The 24456-nt window shown below is 40.0% G+C and overlaps 1 pseudogene; it reads left to right on the forward strand.

Annotated features, from left to right (window-relative positions):
- Nucleotides 1–23995, forward strand: part of LOC149474374 (uncharacterized) — a 29075-nt pseudogene extending 5080 nt beyond the window's left edge.
- The last annotated feature ends 461 nt before the right edge of the window (nt 23996–24456 follow it).

Consider the following 24456-nt stretch of genomic DNA (forward strand, 5'->3'; position numbering starts at 1 on the left):
AATGTACTCACGCTCCTCACAAGACCTCCTACTCTCTAGTTCCCTGGTCTCCTCCTCCCATGCCCATCTCCTGGACTTCTCCAGGGCTTCCCCATCCTCTGGAACTCACTACCCCAATCCATCAGACTGTCACCTACCCTCCTCACCTTTAGGTGCATCCTGAAAACCCATCTCTTCAGGGAAGCCTACCCTGCCCTCACCTAATTGACGATCTCCTCCACTCTTCCTACCACTCCATCCCCCACAGCTATTTCCTCCTGTACCACTATCCCCTCCCTCCTAGATTGTAAGCTCCAAGGAGCAGGGCCCTCAACCCCTCGTGTATTGCACTGTATTGTTACTGTACTGTCTTGTGTACCGTCTCCCATTATAATGTACAGCACTGAGCAAACTATTGGCGCTATATAAATACTGTATAATAATAATAATAATAATAATGTGAATGGCCCACTACTGTCCAATAAATCTTTTTACCAACTTGTTAACTAGATGTTTCTAAGTTCTTTCAAAGTAAAATGAATGAAGCGTACCATTGGTAAAGATGGCTTGCTAATACATACTGTATTTATTTAACTATCTCTGGAGGCTTGCTACTGCAACATCTTATTCTAATAATTTACAAAAAGTAACTGACTGTAACTCAACTCTACCACAGTATTGATGGTTGATAGGTGACTTTAAGGCAGCTTTCACACTGATCCATTTTTCTTCTGCTTCTGTGTTAAAAAAAAAAACAGAAGAAAAACATGTGACCATGTATTCCTACGGAACTCTTCACACTAATCTGTTCACCTCCACCCTAAAGCAGAAATACTGCTACAAATCAATCACATGTATATACGTGATTTTGCAATTCCGGGTAGGGGGCATGTGCAAGCCACGCGAGTGCCCTACCTGCGCCGCCATTTGCGGCCTTGGCTGTCAATCATCGGGTCCCGGCCAGTGATTACTTTCCAACACCCAGTGATCGCCGAGTATTACCGACGGGGGAGAGACCTGTGTATAAACAACACAGATCTCTCCCCTGTCAGCTCCTGCACACTGCTTTCTATGGCTGTGCATAGCAGAGCCATACAAAACAATGTGCTTACAGTGAAGCACACACACAACCCAAAGTTAGCTCTTTATTCGCCCCAGATGTTAACCCCTTCCTGGCCAGTGCCATTTGCACAGTTTTATGAGCATTAATCACTGTATTGGATTGGTGTCACTGGGGATGTCAGGGACACAAAGTCAGTTCTCCCCAGTGTCAGAATGCCCTCCGCAGTCACTGATTGCCGCCATTACTAGTAAAAAAAAAAAAATTCCAGTATATATACCGCCATTTGTAAACTAGAATTTTCACGTAAACCAATTAATTTACACGTATTGGGATTTTTTTTAGCAAAGGCATGTAGCAGAATACATTTTGGCCTAAATTTATGACAAAATTTGATTTTTAAAATTGTTTTACTGTCAAAAATATTGTTTTTTTTCTCAAAATTGTCGGTCTTTTTTTGTTTATAGCGCAAAAAATAAAAAAATGCAAAGGTGATCAAATGCCACCAAAAGAAAGTTCTATTTGTGGGGAATAAAGGCCATAAATTTCATTTGGGTACAGCTATGAATGACCGTGCAATTGTCAGGTAGCCTCCCTAGCGGTCTGATTATGTCCATATTTCTGTGCTCAAAGTGGTACATTTTTTTGCATGGACATATGTAGTTTTTTTTATTGTAGGCCTGTAATTTTTAGGAATAACTTACTGAAATCTGTCCGAACAAGAGTCTAGTAAACGTTCCATTAAAATTTGAAACATGAAATCATAAATTATAATTTAATAAATAATCATAAAAAATAATAATATAATAATAATAATACATTTAATTAAATAATATAATAAAGCCAAAAACACTGAAATTTGAAATAGAGCGCCAAGTTCGCACATCACTGAGCAAAGTCACAAAATCATTTTCAGTGTCTGATGACAAATTTCCCCACGAATCATTATCACTCAATTCTGCAAGTGGTTCTAATTTACTATCACTGTTCTCTAGCTGGTCTAAAACCGCTTTTGACCTAAAGGGACGCTTTTTGGAAGCCATGGACTTTTCTCAGTTTCCAGGCAGAAAGAACAGTAAAAATACAGGGAGGGCACAGGACAAAAGCACTCGGGACAAAATGTTTGTGAAATGGTCTGAAACAGTAATGTTTTACTATGTGATTTTAGTGAATTTAGTGAATGTCACTTTTAAAATTTCCCACCAGGGAATGTAACCCGGGAGACAGATGCCGGCATCGGCCAGAGGACATTGCCAGGGACACTGCAGGGGGGCATCGCGGGAGCGCAGGACAAGGTAAGAGAAGAACAGATCCAGGAGCAGCGCAGCAAGGTATTCCCGAGTGTATCTCGGGATTACCGCTTGTGGTGCTGAAACTTTACCCCAAGCTACACTCTGGAATACCTCCAGGAAGGTTAAAGTAATGAATCACCATATCACAAAAAATGGCCTAGTCAGGAAGGGGGGTAAATACTCTGGAGGGTAAGCGGTTAAAGCCCTGCTTGCTGCATTTTTGGTGAAGGTTTGGTGTGGTAAAAAAAGCAATAAAACGCACCTTCCCATTGAAATCAATGCAAAATGTGGCAAAAATGTGGCAAAAGCACCCACAGTACATTTTTGATGCTGTTTTTGAGTCACATGGCAAACATGAGAAAAACACAGCAAAAACACATATGCAGTTTTGCCGTGAATCAGTGTGAAAGTAACCTTAAACTGAAAGCCAGAGTAAGCAGATTTTTAGCATTTTAATGTACTCTTTTTAGCCTTTTAATGTGCTCTATATCTATAATGACATTACATTATGCAGTCATTTTGCATTTATGCATTGTTTTAAATAACATGGGTATACACTGGAATTTTCATTTAACATCTTAATCTCAGTTGATATAGTTACATGGGAACTTCCTTTCAAATTCAGAACATTCATAGAAGCATGTCTGTTATCCATTATGTAAGACATAGCTATATTATGATGACTGAAGAACCAGATCATTGGGGGATAAAGATCTACTACTGAAATGACCTGAAAGATTAAATCTCTGAGAACAGGATGGGTCTTTATGACCATCAGCGTGATTGTTAAAAGAGTCATAACTTTTTATTTGAGAAAACAAAAAGGACCTATTAAGTAAAAAACAAAGACTAGAAATGCCATAACAGACAATGGAACTGCTGAATAAAAGAGAAATATTTTGTGCACATTTTGTAGATGTGTACTTTACATAATCACCAACTAAAGTAGGGCAATTGTATTACATAAAGCACATTCAATTGTCAAGTGCACTATACTGTGGCCCTTTCACCTGCAGGAATTAATCAAAATGTTTATAAAGGTTTTTCTCTTTCAGTAATGCCAAAGAACATTGCTTGTGCTGTGCAATGACAAACTCTGCCTTCTCCTTTGTGACTATGAGTAAATTAGAATTTAACAGGTAAAATGATGAACTTCAAAATTAGGTCTCATGAAATATTCAAAATTAATTTGCTATCCACACTTTTATTGGTGGCAAGATGATATAAAGAACATCACAGAATGTAAATGATGAAACTTTTTAATTTGTTTCTGATGAGGCAGACTGGTCTGCTCCTGAGTTCATTCCATTCTATTTTGCAGTGAGCAATCAGATATTATCTATGTAGCAGTAGAAAACTAAAGAGATTGAAAAGGGAGTTAGATAATTCCCTGGAATACAACCCTTGTTCCTGAAATAGCATTTATGTAGGTTTTGAACATGCAGGAAATTGTGTCCCAATATTCTCATAAAAATTGGATATAGTTATATAGTTATCTAGGTTGAAATTGGACACGTCAAAATTTGACCTTTCAAAAATTCCAGCAGTTCTTTTGCAATTTAAACCACTCGTGAACTCCAACAGTTAACTGTAGGAGTGCTTGTAAAGTCGAACTCACATGTAAAGTACCTAAGTCTGAAAATTCACAACTAGAAATTTTTTATGGTAAAATTGTTAAGATTAATATCTGTTTATTGTATACTCTCGTATAAATATTTATTTTATTTTTAATTTGAATGTTCTTTATTCAATTTTTCAAAATGAGTATAAACAGGGTACAATAGACAGCTTCATATTCATACAATATAGCAATACTGTACAGTTTATTGAGGTTCCACTTCTATGGGTGTGGAAGTAGATGGTTTACATGTGATTATCAGACATTATTCATTCATTAGAGTATGTTGTTGAACCTTAGGAGGGGGTAAGGGGGATTACAAACAAGGAAGGGGGTAAGGGAAGAAGTGGGGTAGTAACAGGTAAGGGTCTAAGAGTCTAAACCTGGGGGGTGTTAGGGAGAGGTAAGTGTATACCAGTCTAGCGTTGATGGTAAGTTAAATTCTGTAGCTTTGAGCTATCAAAATTGAACTGTATATTTTGGGTGATCTGACCATAGTGACCAGGTGAATTTGAATTTCGGGTATGAGAGATTGTTAAAGGCAAATCTTTTTTCCATTTCACATTGGAAATTTAGGTCATTAGTCAGCGTAGTAAGGAATGGTGATGTTATGGAGTTTCACAGTCTAGTGATTTTGTTTTTTGGCTGCAAAGAGTATGTGGATTATGATAATGCACGAGTCGTGATGAAAATTTTCAATACCAATATGTAGTAGTGCTAGTGAAGGGTTAGGACTGATTTGTCTCACAGTTATTTCAGAAATAATTGTAAGACGCAATTCCAGAAGGATTTGAGGGATTTACAGGACTGCATTATATGTAATGTAGATCCTGGGTCACCTCATTGCCAGCATAGTGAGGAGTGGTTGGGGTAGAATAGTGATAGTCTGACAGGGGTTAGGTACCATTGGTGAAGGATTTTTAGATGATTCCCAGTGCGTGCTGCAGTGTGATGATTTATAGGTAAGGGTGATGGATTTTTTCCATGCTTGTTCAGTGGTGGGTTTGGAATGGATCTTTTCCCAGATTTTAGAGATGATGTTTGTAAACCAAATTTAATATTGGTTATGTGTGTATAGAAAAAGGATATGGCATTACCCAGATATTTGTGGTTGGTGAAAAATTGGTTGGATCCCTTAGGTAGAACGGTGGTTGAGGATAAGTTAGTATGTTGTATGCAATGGACGATCCTCATATATAAAGTATTCTGTGATGGGCAGAGAGAATTGTTTTTGGAGGTTATGGAACAGAGTTAGTGTGTTATTTGTAAAAAGGTCTGCTAGGGTTAGGAGACCATGTTTTTCCCATTGAGTTAGGTCTAGGCAAAGTATCAAAGAGTGTAGTGTATTTAGAGGGAGTATGACCTTTTTGGGATCTGTAAATTTGTTTCCCAGAAGGTCTTGCCATGCTTTTAAAGAAGCTTGGATGGTTTAAAGAGTGAAAAGATTGGTTTGTAGGTTGTAGGAGGAGTAGGTTCTGAAGTTTAGTGGATGTAGTAGCAGGGTTTCCATTGTAGACCAGATTTTTTCTTAAGTCGGGTGCCACCAGAAGTATATCTGTTCTAGTAGGGTAGCCATGTAATATGATCTTAGATGAGGTAGTCCAGTGCCCCCTCTGTTCATTGGATGTATTAGCAAGTTGGTGGCACATCTGGGTTTCTTTGATTCCTATATAAATTGGGCAAATTATTTTTGCATTTTGGAGAAGAATTTGTTGGAGACTGGTATGGGAAGAGTTCAAAAGACATAGAGCAATAGAAAGTGTAAACATTTTTAGAGCTGCTACTCGGCCTAGCTTGGACAATCCAAAGGTACTAAGATTGAGGAGGTCTTTTGGTATGATTTGGAGGAGCAATTTATGGTTTAAAGCGTATAGTTGGTCAGTCATTAGGGTTAAGTTGATCCCTAAGTATGGGACAGATTGTTTCTCCCATATAAATGGATAATGTTTAGTAAGAAATTGTTGGGTTTTAGTGGGTGTATGCAAGTTTAGGATTAAGGATTTGGTTTCATTGAGTTTGTAATAAGATAGTTCTGTGTATACGTGAAGAATTTTGCAGATTTTGGGAAGAGATTGGAGTGGATTGGCAACCATTATTACAATGTCATCTGCAAATAAGCTGATTTTGTGCTCAATGCTATGGTATAAAATGCCGGAGAATAATTGTTCTTTTCTACGTTTTGAGGCTAGGGGTTCAATGAGAAGGGCAAAGACTATAGGGGATAGGGGGCATCCTTGTCTAGTGCCATTTGTGATGTTGAATGTTTTTGATAGTGTCTCATCAGTTAGTACTTTGGCTGAGGGGGAGGAGTATAGAGACATGATGGATGTTTGTATCAAACTTTTGTAACCAAACTTTTGTAGGACTGTTTGCATGAAACCCCAGTGTATAAGGTCAAAAGCTTTCCCTGCGTCTAGAGATAGAAGCAAAGAGGTTGGTTTAGTGAGTTGGAGGTTATGTAGTAGGGAAAGTATTCTCCTGGTGGCATCTGGAGCTTGGCGACCTGGTATGAATCCTACGTGATCTGGGTGGATCAGTTTAGGGAGAAATGGGAGTAGTCTGTGAGCTAGAATTTTTGCAAAGAGTTTTAGGTCTGTATTAATTAGAGATATGGGTCTATAGTTTTGGACATACTGGGGGTATGGTCGTTATTAGGGATTGCAACATTTCTGTGGGAAAATAGTCAGAATTGGCAGCATGATTAAAGAGTTTAGCTAGGTAAGGGGATATTTCCAAGGCAAATTGTTTGTAATATTCATTTTTATATCCGTCCCCTCTGGGAGATTTGTTTAATGGGAGGGTTCTTGTAATCGATTCGATTTCCTTAGTTGAAATCGGTTCGGAGACGGTATTTAGTTGGGAGGGTGAAAGTTGTGGTAGTTTAACTGATTGTAGAAAATAGAAGTAGTTGGCTGGATAGTTTCTGGGTCATTTTTGAGGTTGTATAAGGATTGGTAGAAGTCAGCAAAAGCATTTGCTGTGTCTAGTGGGTTTGTTGTTAGGGCAGTAGAGATTGGATGGTGGACTGAGGAAATTTTGGATTTAAGACGTTGATATTTAACTGTTTTAGCTAATAGAGAGCTAGCTTTGTTGCCTAGGGAGTAATATTTTGCTTTAATTTTTTGAAGGTTAAGGTCGTATTTATATATTAATAGAGAGCGCAGTTTGTTCCTGTCTATGGTCAGGGCAGCCAAGTTTGTAGGGTTTGGGGATTTTTTGTTACTTTCCTATTTCATATTATTAAAGGCTAGGAGTTCATCAATTTGGTAGCTCCTTTGTCTATTGATCTGGGAATGCAATTTTATTAGAATTCCTCTCATGTATGTTTTGTAAGTGGCCAAAGAGTGGTTATAGATATGTTGGGTGTGTTGTTTCAAAAAACATTAAAATGTGCTTCTAAAATATGTTTTATGTGTTTAGAGTCCTTCAGAAGTGTTGAGTTTATTCTCCATATGCGAGGAAATGGAGAGTGTTATTGAGTGTCTATGGTGATAGTGATTGGGGCATGGTCCAACCACGTTATGGTGCCAATCTCTGATGAGTCCACTTATCTGTGATGAGTAGGTCAATTCTGGAATATGATAATTGGGATGGAGAGTAGTAAGAGTAGTCTCGTTCAGTTCCATGTTGACATCTCAAGATGTCATATAAGTTGTTGGTATGTAAAAAGTGGTTCAACGATTGGTTTGATGAGCGTTTGCCTGAGGATGTGTCGAGGTGAGGATTTCCTACCATGTTAAAGTCTCCTCCAATGATTAGATGTCCTTTTTTGGGGAGCATATTAAGGTGTTAAGTAGAGGGTGACAGGGGAGGAGAGGACTCACCAGGGTCACCTTCATATAGTGATCTTCTAAACCTGGGGTCTGGTGTGTAGGTGGACTGTCCCTCTCTCTGTGCTGAGGGACCGTCCTGCATGCAGCCGGTGCCATCTTGGCTGCTAGTTGTTTGGGCCTGGAAGAAGCTCGTCAGTCTCTGTGAGTGTCCTGGTGCCTTCTGATATCGGGTTATTATTCCGGAGGTACCGGTGAGTATTTGTGTTGTTTTCTGTGGGCTTTATAGCCCGCGGGTCGGCTTGTTGCCATTATGTAGGCTGGAGGGATGAAGGATGAATGGCCAATCCCAGAGCCGGCTGCACATCCTTCCCTCTTTATTTTATTTTTAATCTGTCTAAATTACTAAATGTTTAGTGGTGCAACTTGCTGTTAATTAGATGCTACAATAAAAACCTATTTTTAAGGCGTTATTCTGAAAACTCTTCCAGTCATTGGTTTTGTCAGGATTTCCCAGAAAATAAATTGTTTTTCTGAGACAGAAATTATCTTACCATATTTTTCATCTCTGGGTTCAGTCTGATCATGTCTACGATCAGACTGAGCTATCAAGTGTATAGATATCAAGCAACATCTCCCCTACACACTTCCTGGTCATGGCATTGCCACTATTGTCCCCTTATGTTTCCTTTAAAAGGAATCCGGCTAAGTAGAAATATGACAACTAACATTTCTGAAACCATCAGAGTCAGATGCCTTTAAAGCTAAACTCCAGGCTTACCTTTAGTCTTGCACAGTTGTCTCTTTTTTGCTGGAATTGCTTTTCCTGATTAAATTGTACATTGTGAGTTTCTCATGGTGTGCACTAGAAGCTGCAGCAAGCCAGATATAGCCTGACCAATTTCCTTTTGGGAAAATGTCCAGGATCATCTAACCTTTTCCTCTCAAGCCTCACTGTCCCATCCCACCTCTTTCATTCATTGGTTTTCAGGTTATTAATGGTGCCTTAGAATCACATGTGGGCATTATTTAAGGTGGTCTGGGTGCAATTTTAGTCTGCAAAGGGCTTGGGGCTCTTGAGAAGAATGTTTTCTGGAAGCTTTGTACAGAAACATGCCAGCATCTCCCACCAGCCATGATCTTCCAGCAATTTATACAGAAGTAGACATTTGTTTCATTTTTATTCGTTTTTTGACTAAAAATTTTATTTTCAGAGATTCGTTCATTAATTCAGATGCACATGACCCCAGTCAGTATTGTCCAATCATATCATGCCATTTCTGTTGGTGGGTTGGACTAGTGTCTGAAAATATCAGATCCGTCCTATTAGAATATGTCTGATTTGATAATATATTGAATATATAGCAATCTTACGGAAAAACTGCAACATTTTTCATATCCACCTGGATCAATGAATATATGACATGAATGCTGAAGATAGGAAATGAATCCTGAAAGTGAATTGGTTCAACATAATGAATATGATGAAACACAATTGTCCAATTACCAAAAGCATCCAAAAAGAAACATAAATTTTCCAGTGTGCACATGTCTATAGAGAGGCACAGAGATCCAATGATAATATCACTCATAGGAATGAGGTTCAGATTCACTGCATGGTGGGTTCATAGCAAATCCAGAGGGTTAGATGTTTGCAGTTCCAGTGAACGTATGTGTAAATAGGCTGGGCTGAAATTTAATGGAAATTTAATATGACATAATGACAAGATCTTAAAGGAGTTGTAATCCCCTGCCTTAGCCCAACATAATTTGAAAAGTTGTCTAATATACTCCTTATCCCTCCATCAGAACCCACCACCTCAGTTTGAAAGATATTAGCAAGTGCACTGCATCAGTTTTGCTCAAAGTATACAGAACAGCTACAGTAGTTTCAATCATTGTAATGTATAACATACTGTATATACTTGACTAGGGCATTGTGATTTTCAACAAAACTACATTTTACTTTCCTACTGTGAAACATGTTTAATTTTCCTGAAACTCTAGCTACTTACCCATTCTGTTACAATATACTTGTTTGTAGACCTCAAATTTCTAGGGTAATAAAAAATGCAATCAATATCATTTATGTTACATACCTGCTTTCAAAGTGTCACCATTACTCTTACAGTGTGAATGTTTGGACAACTCTACAAATGAATAGCCACAAAGTACTGCAATTAGCCAAAAATAATTAAAAGAAAGAGTTTTATCTGCATTTAATATGCATTTCCTTCCCTTAGCTTAATTGAGTAGATTTCCTATGAGGTTCAACAAAATTGCTCAGAATTCATTTTCAAGATGCCTTTTTTTACAGTTTGGTCAAGGTCATTGATTTTCTTGCAAGACACAAAGCCTTTGATCCATGTCTGTAGAACATCAATGTACTGTAGCCATCACACGTCCCTTTGTATAAATTATAAATTATAAAGTCTGCACATTGTAGAATTTTTCCAGGCATTTAATTAAGCACTTTGTTACTACTTAACTTCAATCAGGCGTTAACATGGCAAGTGTCAAGGCCAAAAAAAAAAAAAAAACTTAAAGGACCACTGACCAACAATGCAAGGTAAATACTATATACAATCGCTCACAATAGTATTAAGATGAACATTTATTTGTGCATGGGTATATATACTGTATATATATATATATATATATATATATATATATATATATATACAGTTATGTTCAAAATAATAGCAGTCAGACATCATTAACCTGATCAATCACTGTTTTTGGTAGAAATGATATTTCTACATGGCAAATAATTTACTAGCAGGTGTAGTAGAGTAATAGAAATCCAACAGATCCAACAGTCATGACATGCATGCTGCTGATTCTGTATAATTGAATCACTAATTGAAAGGGTTCCTCTGGAACTCCCTGCCCCAACCCATCAGATTATCACCTACTCTCCTCTACTTTAGGCGCACCCTGAAAACTCATCTCTTCAGGGAAGCCTACCCCACCCCCTGCTAACCTGCCGACCTCCTCCACTCTTCCTACCACTCCATCCCCCACAGCTATCTCCTCCTGTACCACTATCCTCTCCCTCCTAGATTGTAAGCTCAAAAGAACAGGGCCCTCGATCCCCTCATGTTTTGCATTGTATTGGTATTGTTCTGTCACATGTTCTGTCCCCATTGTAATGTACAGCGCTGAGCGAACCATTGGCGCTTTATAAATACTGTATAATAATAATAATAATTTCTCTCTGAAATTCTGAGGAAAATGGGTCGTTCCAGACATTGTTCAGAAGAACAGCGTACCTTGATTAAAAAGTTGATTGGAGAGGGGTAAACATATAAAAAAGTGCAGAAAATGATAGGCTGCTCAGCTAAAATGATCGCACATGCTTTAAAATGGCAACCAAAAGAAAGACGTGGAAGAAAGCGAAAAACTACCATTCGAATGGATAGAATAGTCAAAATGGCAAGGACTCAGCCAACAATCAGCTGAGTACTGTTACAATTAGAAGACGCCTATGTGAAGCCAAGCTATCTGCAAGAAGCCCCCGCAAAGTCCCACTGTTGAAAAAAGACATGCTAAACAGGTTATAATTTGCCAAAGAGCACATTGACTGGCCTAAAGAGAAATGGCGCAACATTTTGTGGACTGATGAAAGTAAGACTGTTCTTTTTGGGTCTAGTGGCCGGAGACAGTTTGTCAGACGACCCGCAAACACTGAATTCAAGCCACAGTACACTGTGAAGACAGTGAAGCATGGTTGCACAAGCATCATGATATGGGGATGTTTCTCATACTACGGTGTTGGGCCTATTTATCGCATACCAGGGATCATGGATCAGTTTGAATACATTAGAATACTTGAAGAGGTCATGCTGCCTTATGCTGAAGAGGAAATGCACTTGAAATGGGTATTCCAACAAGACAATGACCCCAAACACACCAGTAAACGTGCAACATCTTAGTTCCAGACCAACAAGATTGACGTTATGGAGTGGCCAGCCCAATCCCCGGATCTTAATCCAATAGAAAACTTGTGGGTGACATCAAAAATGCAGTTTCTGAGACAAAACCAATAAATAGAGAAGAACTGTGGAATGTAGTCCAATCATCCTGGGCTGGAATACCTGTTCACAGGTGCCAGAAGTTGGTTGACTCCATGCAACACAGATGTACAGCAGTTCTCAGAAACAGTGCTTATACAACAAAATATTCATTAAGTGATTCAAAGGAAAGCAAAATCTTCAAACATTTTTCAGTTTATATAGTGAATGTTTGAGTTTGTAAAGAAGAATACAAACACTGCTATTTTTGTGAACAGTCTAATATTCACTTTTCTTAAATTTTTTTAGAGGGACAACACAAATTTTATATATTTTTCTTCATGTTTTGATTTGGAATAGAATGTGTAGTGTTCCCAATGCATTTGTGTGTATGGAAATAAATGCTATTAGAAGGATTTTGAGCTTTATTCACTTTTTTTCAACACACTGCTATTATTTTGAACACAACTGTATATACAGTACATACACATACTATAGCAGTTCCACTTACTAATCTCACCAAAAGGAGCAACCTCACCATGGTGAAATCAAATGAAGAGGCAGAGAGAGCTTTTGAAAAGACATAGACAGTATTGTTTAAGGGACCACTGTTAATTATTGGGGAGCAACATCCAGTAGCATATCGCATCCAGAAACGTGTCCCTGCTGAAAGAAACCATTCAATAGTGGAAAGGGAACATCTAGCCATAAAGTGGGACTAGAGTAATTGAGGTAGGGCAGACAATTGCAATTGATTACCGACCAGGGAAGTGTCACACTGTCTACAGAACAATACAATTTTCACTAGAGCACTTTCTCTCCATATGGCATCTCTGGAACAGTATGCACCTCTGCAAGATTCCCACATTTCCACTTACTCACTATGCTAAACATCCCCCTAGGGGTTTGGGGTAATACGACATTTGCTATTGTCCCCTGCAATTTGTTGATCAGATTCTGGATTTTATTTGCTGTGCTGTCACATTAGCCTGTTTATTCTCGTGCTTTCATTCATCTTCCTGTTTGATGCTAGTTTCTACAGTCATGTCTTCTTACATTTCAAAAGATTGGGAAAAAAAACATTTCCTGTACTGCACTTATATGAAGTAAAACTATGTTGGATTCAACTTCTGTGCCATAGTTAAGCTGCCTGTGGCTTCTGCCAATTCAGCAATAAAGTCATTACAGACTGGGTCTAGGATGTATTTCATTGCATATATTGGCAATTGAAAGAAAACAGTAAGTAGACAGATTTCTAAAGCCTCTGCTCTATCTGCTATGATGTTTTACATGTGCCTCAGTAAGCACCTGGTCTTGCTCTGCACTCTGAGAGAGTGCACCCTGAATCAGAGACTTTGAGACCTGCTTACAAATCAGTGTTTTTGAAAAAACTTAGGATCAGATTACAGTCTGCTGTGTTACCTTTGATGTGTTTGATGTGTTGTGTTATATAATCATGACCCAGTATTTAAGTGAAGGAAACTAATCACAATATAGAGAAAACGCATAGGGCAGTATGTTTTATTAAATGTTCTTTTACATTTCCTAGTTTAATAAATTATACTGCACTATGTTCACATTGCACAAATGTGCTGGCACCATAGAAACCACAGGAAAAATTGCCCTTGCTGAAGAATTAATTATTTCAGACATAAAGATAAGATCAAATAAATACTTAATTGTCATTGCAATGCAAATTACAATGAAATTCTATAAAAGAAACTGAAAGAATCCATCTTCCTACAATTGTTTGCAATTTAATACCTAATGATATCAAGATTACTATACCAGTAGGCACACATTACCTATGCACCATTGATTTCAATGGTTATATCCCACCACTGTGAATCACAGGAGTGCAGTTTGTTCTGCACTCTGGTGACCCATTTTCAGCTGGCAGCAGGCTGAAGCCCACTGTCGGCTGACGTCACTCAGCAAGTCCAGGCTGGGGAAAGATCTCGACTTTAAAGTTGGGCTTCACCCCAGAAACTGGAGCAGCAGCTGGGTCAGCCTCATAGTGAGCTGTGGAATTAATGGAATTGCTAACTTCTAGAATTAACGATGCTGTAGAAAAACATAATGCTGTCTGGGAAGTGTGGCATCTTCACGACTCAGCACTTTTCTAGCTCTAGTTTGTAGGGAAACTGCTAGGTTAAGGCTATGCAGAACTAGGGCTCTGTATCTCTTTCTTTTTCTTGCTCCTTTCTTTCCCCTCTTGATTTTTATGTTCCACTTGGTTCTATACTTTTGGCTGGGATTCCTGTATTGCTTCAGGTGGATTTCTTGATTGAAGCCTCTTGTGGCCTGGGTTCTTCTTTTACAGTATTTGGATTGTCTGCATTAATTTCTATTTCTGTGTCACTTTGTTGCTTATCTTCATGAAAGACAATGAAGAGGAATTTCCCTGTTTGAAGTGTTTGCTTTAGTTTATGACCTTTTGAATTACCCTTCTACTGATGGTTACCTTGTTTGTATCTTGATGTATAATTCTGCATCCCTTTTGAGATTCACTGTACCCCAAATACACCTTCCTTTGTTCAAGCATCCCATTTTGTATGTTTTTCTTTTGGGATGTGCACATTGGCTTTGCTTTCAAAGATTTTTAGATGGTTCAAATTTGTTGACTTTCCATTCCACAGTTCATATGGAGTTTTCTCAATTGGTTTTCCTGGTAGTCAATTTTGGAGATAGCATGAATCTGGTTGACATATCTGCATCAAACAGCATGGTTCTTCCACTCTCACATAAAAGAAGATAAATATTCCTGATTATAAGCCAACATCCCCAATATAACAATTGGAAAAAAGAGAGACCCCCTGACAATGAGACTTGAAGGACTTAGAAGGTACTAGAAGTATTAAAAAAGTACACATTTTATTTGTCAAAAAGGTGATAACACAAAGACATACAAAACACTACAGCATACAGAGTCATAATAAAGCCTCCCAATCAGAAAATGAATTTACATGTTAAGGATACCCAGCATCACTGTCTTTGACTGGTCATAAAAGATACAAATTGGTATCATCATAGATGTAACAAAGCTGCAGAGATACTAATCTAATTGTTCCAACGTGTTTCTGAGTGATTCCACTCAGGGGCGGACTGACCATTCGAGCACTCGGGCACTGCCCGAGGGCCCAGGCTCAGTAGGGGGCCCCATGAAATGCCCCTGGTACCTTTTATAGTTTTTTTTGGGTGTGCTTTGAGTGTGGGCAAGGACACAAGGGGCCCCATGATCCCCACATTGCCCGGGGGCCCCATGAGTTGTCAGTCCGCCCCTGATTCCACTCCTTCCTCAGGTAAAAGAGAAGAACTCTGCATATGGATGACATCATCTGCAAGAGTAAACATATTTGTTTGGAACATGTCTCATATCCATAACAACATATAATACCTTGTAATTGTAGATATACTTACAGTATATGAAAATGCAAAATGGATATTTGGTTAAAAGACATAAATGCTTCAGAAATGTTGCCTCATGATGCTGGGGGCCAAACGACCCGGGACAGCAGAACCCCCCACAAAAGGCTTCGAATCACAAGGGCATCCCAGGTCACTGCAATAGATGACTATATGAGTAATTATAAAACATGCTATATATCACACCAAGGTGTCACATTCATTTGTAAAACACCATAAAGTGTATATACCTCCAAGTCCGCACACACCACCTCAAAGCTGTATTTGATGGAAAGTTGTAAGAGACACCCCCAAAGGAAAGGGGGAGGGAGGAGGAGGTACAAGTCACTACAGCCACACCACGAAAAACTGCAATGAAATACTATAAATGTAAATCATAAACACACGTCCAACAGCATATCATGTTAATTAAAAAGATATGATCAATCCACCATAAAATATCTCAATGTCCAAATCTGATTCTATATCCTCTTCATGTTGACACAGTGAGTATAATAAAGGGCTTCAAGGCGAATATGCCCAATTGGAACTACAAATTACTACGGCCACACCACAGAATGCTGCAAACAATAACTATATGTAAACAAGTCATAAGACCACATACTGTGTCTGACAGCATATAGAGATAAATGGAAAACATAGAAACCCATCATGGAGTGTTTAAAAATCAAGATTGTGCATTTCCTCTTTGTATTGGCACAATAAATAGTATAATGTGGGGCTTCAAGGAGAAATATGTACAAAAAAGGATACAAATCACTACGACCACACTACAGGGCACTGCAATGAATATATATATATATATATATATATATTTGTTTGCAGATGACATACTATTGTCAATCTCGAACCCGGGGGTTACTTTGCCCAATTTGCTTGCGGTTCTCGATTTCTTTGCAACCCTTTTAGGCTTACATGTCAACCCAGCTAAATCAAGAGCTATGTCAGTTACCCTCCCACCATCACTCTTGACTACTTTGAAGCAAACGTTCCCTTTTCAATGGCTTTCGGCCTTACCATATCTAGGAATTAAGCTTACCCCGACATATGACGGACTGTATCAGGCTAACTTTCCCACTGTCTTTCATGAGTTGACTGAGCTATTGTCCTCTTGGTCTCATTTCCCGCTTTCATGGTTCGGCAGAATTAACGCAATTCGCATGACCTATCTTCCTAAACTACTTTACCTATTTCGTGTTTTGCCAGTTCCAGTACCTTCGCATATATTGCGTATCCATCAGCGAAAACTTCTGTCCTTTATATGGAGCTCTTCTCGACCCAGAATTAGCAAACATATCTTATTTGCACGACGGAGTATAGGCGGGTTATCTGTTTCAAATCTCCAGTCTTACTATTTGGCGGCTAACATTGCCCCCTTAGCTCATGTTCATGCATCTCACCACTTCCCCCTGTGGGCTGTTGTAGATATGATGGACTCTCACCCGATACTGCTCTCCTCCTTGCCATGGCTTCCTATCTCTCAATGTCCATCTACACTTAGTCTGACGCTGACGCTTTCGCTACGTCTCTGGGATTCTATCAAATATTCCGCTGGCCTTATCTCTCCTTACCTGGCACTGTTACGTCTATTGCATAACCCATTATTCCCTCCGGGTAGGGATAATCCTAGACAGTTTGCCTTGTGCCAGACGCATGGTTTTTATGATGTTCACTCACTCCTATCTCCCACTAGAATAATTACCTTTGACGCTCTGCACTCTTCTTATAACATCCCTCTCCGAGAACATTTTGGTTATCTTCAACTTCGTCACTTTATTAATACACTAATACGCACGCATCCAGGACCTTATTGTCTGTCCCCCTTTGAAAGCCAGTGCAGACATAGACCTCATGCCCTGGGTTTGATTTCCTTGATTTATTCTTCCATTATATCTTATAGAACCCCTCCGGTTCACTCCTATCATCAGTAGAGATGAGCGAATTATTCAAAAATTCGATTCGGCTGATTCGCCGAATTTGCGGAATAAATTCGATTCGATGCGAATTTATTTGCTGCGAATTTAACTTATTAAAAGGGTTTCTAGGCTTCAGAGAGCCTTTATATTAGTGCAGAACACTGTACCTTTAATTTAAATGCCCTTGGAGTCTGCTGGGGAAGAGAAATAATACTGTCAGTCAGTATGACATGCAGATGAGTGCCGTCGATCTTAGAATCACCGCACACTTCACTCATTTGGGCAGTCACGGGGCCAAAACCAGAGTGTGGAGCCACAGTGTGGCGGTGGAGGCAGCAGCAATGGGAGGCCATACAGCACCCTATGACAAAATGGAACCCACCAGCAGTGTGAGGAGACCTGAAAGTGGCACATGGCAGAGTGTGGCGATGGAGACAGCAGCAATGGGAGGCCGTACAGGGACCCATGACACACTCTGGACCTGGCAGCAGCATGAGGAGGCGGTACAGGGGCCCATGGCAGAGTGGCGAAGCGTAAGCAGCTTAAATTGAAGGCCATACAGAGGCCTATGTTAAAAAGTCCCCCCAGCAGCAGTGTGGGGAGACGACTATCAAGAGTCCAATGGCAGAGTGGCGGAGCAGAAGCAGCTTCAATTGAAGAAGAAGAGGATGAGGATGAAGAAGAAGAAGAAGAAGAGGATGAGGATGAAGAAGAAGAAGAAGAGGATGAAGAAGAAGAAGAAGATGAGGATGATGAAGAAGAAGAAGAGGATGAGGATGAAGAAGAAGAAGAAGAAGAAGAGGATGAGGATGAAGAAGCAGAAGAAGAGGAGGATGAGGATGAGGATGAAGAAGAAGAAGAAGAAGAGGATGAGGATGAAGAAGAAGAAGAGGATGAGGATGAAGAAGAAGAAGAAGAAGAAGAAGAAGAGGATGGAGAAGAAGAAGAGGATGAAGAAGAAGAGGATGAGGATGAGGATGAAGAAGAAGAAGAAGAGGATGAGGAAGAAGAAGAAGAAGAAGAAGAAGAAGAAGAGGATGAGGATGAGGATGAAGAAGAAGAAGAGGATGAGGATGAGGATGAAGAAGAAGAAGAAGAGGATGAGGATGAAGAAGAAGAAGAAGAAGAGGATGAAGAAGAAGAAGAAGAAGAGGATGATGATGAAGAAGAAGAAGAAGAAGAGGATGAGGATGAAGAAGAAGAAGAAGAGGATGAGGATGAAGAAGAAGAAGAAGAGGATGAGGATGAGGATGAGGATGAAGAAGAAGAAGAAGAAGAAAAAGAGGAAGAGGAAGAAGAAGAAGAGGAAGAAGAAGAAGAAGAAGAAGAAGAAGAGGATGAGGATGATGAAGAAGAAGAAGAAGATGAGGATGAAGAAGAAGAAGAAGATGAGGATGAGGATGAGGATGATGAAGAAGAAGAAGAAGAAGAAGAAGAAGAAGAAGAGGATGAGGATGAGGATGAAGAAGAAGAAGAAGAAGATGAGGAAGAAGAAGAAGAAGAAGAAGAGGATGAGGAAGAAGAAGAAGAAGAAGAAGAGGATGAGGAAGAAGAAGAAGAAGAAGAAGAAGAAGAAGAAGAAGAGGATGAGGATGAGGAAGAAGAAGATGAGGATGAAGAAGAAGAAGAGGATGAGGATGAAGAAGAAGAAGAAGAAGAGGATGAGGATGAGGAAGAAGAAGAAGAAGAAGAGGATGAAGAAGAAGAAGAAGAGGATGAGGATGAGGATGAGGAAGAAGAAGAAGAAGAAGAAGAAGAAGAAGAAGAGGATGAGGATGAAGAAGAGGATGAGGATGAAGAAGAAGAAGAGGATGATGGTGAGGAAGAAGAAGAAGAAGAAGAAGAAGAAGAGGATGGGGATGATGAAGAAGAAGAAGAAGAAGAGGATGAGGATGAGTAAGAAGAAGAAGAAGAAGAAGAGGATGAGGAAGAAGAAGAGGATGAAGAAGAAGAAGAAGAAGAAGAAGAAGAGGAGGATGAGGATGAAGAAGAAGAAGAAGAAGAAGAAGAGGATGAAGAAGAAGAAGAAGAGGATGAGGATGAGGATGAGGAAGAAGAAGAAGATGAGGAAGAGGAAGAAGAAGAAGCGGATGAGGATGAAGGAGAAGAAGAGGATGAGGATGAAGAAGAAGAAGAAGAAGAAGAAGATGAGGATGAAGAAGAAGAAGAAGAAGAAGAAGAAGAAGAAGATGAGGATGAAGAAGAAGAAGAAGAAGAAGAGGATGAGGAAGAAGAAGAAGAAGAGGATGATGGTGAGGAGGAAGAAGAAGAAGAAGAAGAAGAGGATGAGGATGAAGAAGAAGAAGAAGAAGAAGAAGAAGAAGAAGAGGAGGAGGAGGAGGAGGATGAAGAAGAAGAAGAAGAAGAGGAGGAGGATGATGAAGAAGAAGAGGATGAGGATGAAGAAGAAGAGGATGAGGATGAAGAAGAAGAGAATGAGGATGAAGAAGAGGATAAGGATGAAGAAAAAGAAGAAGAGGAAGAGGATGAGGATGATGATGAAGAAGAAGAAGAAGAAGAGGAAGAAGAAGAAGAAGAAGAAGAGGATGAGGAAGAAGAAGAAGAAGAAGAAGAAGAGGATGAGGAAGAAGAAGAAGAAGAAGAAGAAGAAGAAGAAGAAGAAGAAGAGGATGAGGACAGTTCCTTCACATTTACAGCGGTTGAAACATTGTATCTATTTGTTTCCGAATAAAAACATCTGTATCCTAAATGGAAACAAATAGATACAATGTTTCAACCGCTGTAAATGTGAAGGAACTGTCAGAGAACTGTCAGAAATAGCGGAGCTCTCTGCAGGGACACTTTTTGCCGGCTGTAGAAGGGATGAAAATCGGCCGATCGGGGAAAATTCGATTCGTGCATCCGAAGTTTGCTAATTTTCGGATTCGGCGCGAATCAAATTTTTCCTAATATTCTAAACGAATTCCACTTCGCCAAGTTCGATTCGCTCATCTCTAATCATCAGCATTGGCAGTCTGAATTAGGGGGGACCTTGGATCAACAGAACTGGCAGAACATGACCCAAGCACTATCTAAATGTTCTAGGAATGTCATTATTCTTGAGAATACAAAATTCTATATCGATGGTATTATACGCCTGCTTGTCTAGCTAGTTTTATCCCTACATATTCCCCGGTCTGTTTTCGGGGATGACAACAATTGGGTACTATGGCTCATATCTGGTGGACTTGCCCTAAAGTAAGCAGATTATGGATTAGGGTGTATGCCCTCCTCTGCACTATCCTTCACGCAGACATTAAGCGTAACCCGTATGAAGCGCTTCTATTTAAACCGCTGGAGGGCCTCCTCCGTTCTGAACGGCAGCTGGCATCATACTTATTTATGGCAACTAAACTGACAATTGCGAGAGCTTGGAAAACTCCTCTCCTTAGTTTTGAGCCTGTCAAAAACCGAATGAACTTCATAATGGTTAATGAAAAACTGACGGCCATATTGTTGGATACCCATACAAAATTTCTGCAGATATGGCATCCCTGGCTGGATATATCTCAACCTTCGAGATTCAACCAGTCCCTTCTGTCGATATGAGGATGGATTTCGCTGTGATCGCCTCGGAGCCCCCCCCCCCCCCCCCTTTTTTTTTTTTTTTGGTGTTGTGGTTGTCCCTGTCTCTCTACTGTTTGTCTTTTCCTAACCTCCTGTCGAATCTGTCCTTAAACATATTTTTCGGATTGTGCTTGCTGTTTTATGCGCTACATCTGCAATACTACCTATGCAATCTGGATTTCTTCGTAAACTCTAGGTTTTGAACATGTACCATTTTTTGGAGGCCTCTTCTCGTGCCTCTCCCGTTCTCTATAATGTTGATGTAGCAAAACTCCCCTTTAGAGTTTATATTATCATTGACCCACAAAGGTTTGTTAATCATTCTCTCCCAACCCCTTCCCCCATCCTTTCCTACAGGGCACCTATGTAAACTTTTCAGCTTATGCCTTTTCCAGTGCATGCCTTGAACTAGCTTCCCCTCACCCACTACAATTTCTAATTGTTGGTCATTGAATCTATGTTCTGAATGTTTGTTTATCTGTGCTTAATATTCAATAAAGCTCTTTGTAAAAGAATATATATATATATATATATATATATATATATATATATATATACACTGTATATGGGTCATAGGAACACAGAATGTGTCCACCAATAGTAATGGATGAAAAACACACCATGGAATGTGTCAGTATCCAGGTCTTATTGTATTAGTATTAACACAGTAAATATAATATCGGGGTTAAAACACAAATATATCAAATTCCAACATTAATCCCATCAATGTAACTATAATGAAAAAAAGGACAATGTAAATATATAGATCTACTTAAAGATTTCACTACAGGCCTGTTAGGGCCCAAGGATAGAAAAAAAGTGCCCAAAAGAAGAAAAACAAAAAAGGCTTACAAAAGAGCCCTGGATAAAGTGCTTTCTCATGTATACAGGACCAATCTGCAGCGCTGCAAACAATGTTCAATGGCTCACAGAAATAGATGTACATATACCACTGAATAATGCTGTTATTAAGAAGATAAAGAAGCAACTTATAAGTGCAACTAAGTTCTGAACAACAGCATAGAAAGCATTATTAATACCCAAAAAAGGGCTAACCAACAGGGCCTCAAAGTGGCTTACCAAAACCCATAAGGATACTACTCTCCAACCTACACAGAAAAGGAAAGAAACCTGGAGCATGTAAAAGACTGTGTGTGTCAGCTCACAGAGAACGGGAATTATCAGAGAACAGGAGAGAGGTTCCCTGTGATATAGGAGCCTAATTAGAGCAGTGATGACGTCCAGCTGTACCACAGGGATCCAAGATGGCAAGACGCCGGACCTATGCTGTATTTATTGTGCCAATACAAAAAGGAAATGCAGAATCTTGATTTTTAAACACTCCATGATGGGTTTCCATGTTTTCCATTCTCTCTATATGCTGTCGGACACAGTATGTGGTCTTATGACTTGTTTACATATAGTTATTTTTTGCAGCTTGTGGTGTGGCCATAGTAATCTGTAGTTCCAATTGGGCATATTCACCTTGAATCCCTTTATTATACTCACTGTGTCAACATGAAGAGGATATAGAATCAGCTTTGGACATGGAGCTATTTTATGATGGGTTGTTCATGTCTTTTTAACTAACATTATACGCTGTTGGACAAAGTATGTGTGTTTATGACTTACATTTATAGTCATTCATTGCAGTTTTTCATGGTGTGGCCATAGTCAGTTGACGCCCCCACTTGTTCAGGTAGGGGGAAGGCTTTTGAATTTTGTGGCCACAGGGAGGGCCCTAATCAAAGACAAATAGGTCAGTTGCACAATTTCTCTGGGGTACAGACTAGAATTTGGGGTATTTCCCTCTCCCCAGTTTCTCAAGATAAAATGTACCAATAAATCGAGAGAAAAGAAGAGCTTTATTTCAGGCACTCGATTGCCTATTGTCTCAAAGAGTGATCATGGAGGTTCCAGCCGACAAAAGATTTCAGGGATTTTATTCAAACCTGTTTACAGTCCCAAAAACAAATGGGGATGTAAGACCCATTTTGGATCTCAAGGAGCTAAATCTGTTCTTAAATGACTGATCCTTTTGTGTGGATTTAGTTTGGTCAGTAGTGGCCTCCCTACAGGAGGGAGATTTTTTTGCACCCATAGACATCAAGACATGTACCAATATTCATTCCACATCAAAGATTTCTGTGGTTTGCAGTAGCGACTCAGCATTTTCAGTTCATAGCACTACTGTTTGGGCTGGCCACGGCTTCCAGAGTTTTCACAAAAAGTCTTGCTCCAGTGTTGGGGCTACTCAGGACTCGGTCACGGTTATCTAGATGATCTCTTGCTCAGAAATAGGTCGGTGCCAGATCTGAAGCAGGATGTGGTCCTTGCGATGCAGGTCCTGGAACATCTGGGCTGGGTGCTCAACCTCAAGAAGTCGGCCCAGGAACTAGTGCAGAGCCTGGAGTATTTGAGAATGGTCCTACACACGGTTCAGGCAAAGATATTTCTGCCTTCAGGGAATCATTGCACCCTGAGGAAAACCTCTGTATGAGGTTGCTGGGGAAGATGGTGTCCTCGTTTGATGCTATTCCCTATGCTCAATTCCACTCCAGACAGCTGCAAAGGTATATTTATATATATATCTGTTTGGAACAAAAAGATTCTGGCCCTGGATTATTGCATATCTCTGTCTCCAGAGGTATAGCAGAGCCTGAATTTATGGTTGATAACTCATGATTTGGAGAAGGGAAGATCCTTTCAGCCAGTGGTGTGGAAATTGGTAACCACCGATGCCAGCCTTTTAGGTTGGGGGCCGTTCTGGAGGAGGCCACAGTTCAGGCAACATGGCTTCCATGGGAAAGGGTTCTTCCTATCAATGTCCTGGAACTTCGAGCAGTGAGGGTGTCTCAGAGGCATTGGACATCCAGGCGTCAGGGTTGGCCTGTAAGGATTAAGTCCGACAATGTCACAGCAGTTGCATACATCAACCACCAGGGCGGTACCAGGGTTCAGGTGCTCAGAAGGAGGTGAACTACATTCTGACCTGGGCAGAGAGACATGTTCCAAGTCTGTCGGCAGTGTTCATTCCAGGTGTGGAAAATTGGCAAGAGGATTTTCTCAGTTGCCGGCAGTTGATTCCAGGGGAATGGGCTTTGCATCCCAATGTTTTCAAGGAAATCTGCCAGCAATGGGGATGCCTGGATGTAGATTTATTGGCATCCAGGTTCAAAAACAAGGTCAGTCTTTTTGTGTTCAGGCATAGACACATTAGTGATTTCTTGGAACCAGTTCTCACTGATTTATGCCTTTCCTCCGATCCAGCTGCTGCCATGTCTCTTATGCAGGATTCGGGAAGAGTATATTCCGATGATACTGATTGCTCCAGCCTGGTCTAGGAGGGCCTAGTACATGGACATAGAGAAGGTGACAGTAAAAGGGCTGTAAGCCCTGCCATATCAGCCAGACCTGTTGTCTCAAGGTCCTATATTGCACCCAGCTTTATGGTCACTAAATTTGACGGCATGGCTATTGAAACTCAGATCCTGAAGGATAGGGGAGTGTCAGATTCTGTCATCCCCACCATGCTGGGTGCTAAAAAGGAGGTTTCTAGGAACGTTTATTACAGAACCTGGAAGGTTTACATTGTCTGGTGTGAGGTTTACAACTGGCACCCACGAAAATATGGGATTGGTAGGATTCTGTCATTTCTTCAAACAGGGTTGCAGAAGAATTTGGCTGTTGGTACCAACAAGGGCCAAGTTTCAGCATTAGCTATTTTTTTCTAGAGGCCCATTGCATCTCACTCTTTTGTTCCACACTTTTTTACAAGGAGTGATGCGTATTGCTCCTCCTGTCAGGTTGCCTTT

This window comes from Staurois parvus, unplaced genomic scaffold, assembly GCF_062004578.1.
Source record: "Staurois parvus isolate SC_StPar_1 unplaced genomic scaffold, SC_StPar_1.0 ptg000006l, whole genome shotgun sequence".
Classification (NCBI taxonomy): Eukaryota; Metazoa; Chordata; class Amphibia; order Anura; family Ranidae; genus Staurois; species Staurois parvus.